Source organism: Peromyscus maniculatus, chromosome 23 (genome assembly GCF_049852395.1).
Source record: "Peromyscus maniculatus bairdii isolate BWxNUB_F1_BW_parent chromosome 23, HU_Pman_BW_mat_3.1, whole genome shotgun sequence".
Lineage (NCBI taxonomy): Eukaryota > Metazoa > Chordata > Mammalia > Rodentia > Cricetidae > Peromyscus > Peromyscus maniculatus.
In genome coordinates, this window is record NC_134874.1 from 30,307,341 (window position 1) to 30,309,230 (window position 1,890).

Sequence of the window (1,890 nt, forward strand, 5' to 3'; positions counted from 1 at the left end):
TCACAACCATTCATAACCCCAGTTCCAGGGGATTCAATACCCTCTTCTGGCTTCCACGGGCACTGCACATATGTACAGCATAGAACACATGCATATGCAAATGTAAAATATTAAGATAATTTTTAAAGGAAGTAAACCTTTTTAATTGTGTAAATGTTCAATGTGTGTGCTGATATCTAACATGAGGATATGGTCTTAGAATGCTTTTTATACCAATATAAATTTTTGTATTTCTATAAAATCTAGGGACTTATTCTTTCCCTTTTTCTTCCTTGTGGTTTGGCATTAAATTTTTAAGATTCTCATTTTTCCTTCAACAAGCCTGAAACTTATAAATGAATGAATTTTAAACTGGTCATCCAAGACTGAAGATACATAAACTTTTACCAAAGTCTTAATGTTACCTTGGGGTAAAGAATGTGGTGAGAGGTGTTGAACCTGCAAATCAGAACCAAGACTGCAATGTGTGGGGATGCAGAAGAGGCACACTGTTGCCTGTGGAAGACCAAAGGGAATAAACACTGGCATGCATAGAAAAGGACAGGAGTCCAGCCTGGTTCTTTAAGTGAAAGGCACGATTAAACACGAACACATACAGTTTGCTGCTGTCTGTTACCCTAACACTAACCTCAACCTAAATATCCCTAAGGCCATCTAAGCATGGCCCTTTCTATACTGACATGTTCCTAGGCACTTGTGAGTGGGTCCTCTGTCTGCCCTTGTGAGTGTGGGTGTGAGGACATGGGCACATGTGCCTTTTTGTGCCTTCACCTCTGGTGACAGTGATATGGGCTTTCCCAGGTATAGGGAATCTGTGATCATATACAAAAGATGACACACTAGGAAATCAACGCTAGAATGATCTACAGGGAGCAGGTTGGGACAGTGGGAAGACCCTAAGAGAAAATTACTTTTTTCCTGGAAATGCATGTGGTATAGAGGTAATGGTTGGGAAACCTCTTCTGCCTTCTGGAAGTTGAGGGTCTGGCTGGAGCCAGGCTTCCCAGGTTGCTGCAGGCCGCAGGAATATATCATAAGAACTCAGCTGGTTATGGCAAAGTCACTACCTGGAGGGATCAGGGAATTCCTCCAGAGGAAGCCAAATCCCAAGGAGTTTTTGGTGTTACTTGGCTTGTTATATATCAGCTGTCTTCTGTTATGAAAATCATGTGTGCCTTCATAGTTTTCCCAATTGACTTTTCCCTAAGAAGGGCTAACAGTGTAGACTGATCACTCTCTGGACATACACATTCCAGGTATTTGGAGAACAGCCTCAGGAAAGGCTTTCTCTGGAATCAGATTATCTCCCTTGGCCACTTTCAAGGACTACAGGAAACACCACCCAGGTGGGCGCCCATTGTTAGTCCTGGGTGGACTAACAATGATAACAGCCCACATGCAAGTCTCCTGACTTAAGGTAAATTCCACAAGGAGACACCACCTAGGTGGACGTTAAGTAATAGCTTTACACAATTTAACTCGGACCCTCCCTTTATATACCGAGACTTCCAGGAGGCAGAGAGAAAGAGAGAAGAGAATGGAAGAACTAGATGGGTAAGAACTTGAGAGGAACAAACTGAGATGGGGAAGAAGTAGATTGAAGGGCTACAGGAGAGTACTAGAGGAACGAGATGGAAGATGAGAAAGAGCCAGATGGGAAGAACAAGATGAAGTAGAACGAGAAGAGGAGAGAGGAGATGGGAGAGGAGATGATATGGGAAGGAACAAAGTGGATGAGAACCTAGAAGGGGCAGAACTAGATTTAAGACAGAACCTAGAGGGGATCACAGATAAGTGTAGAGAAAAAATCAGGCTAAAGATGACCTAAATATGAGAGCAGAATATAAGCTTATAGCTGTCACAGAATAATAAAGTATATGGACTAAGGAG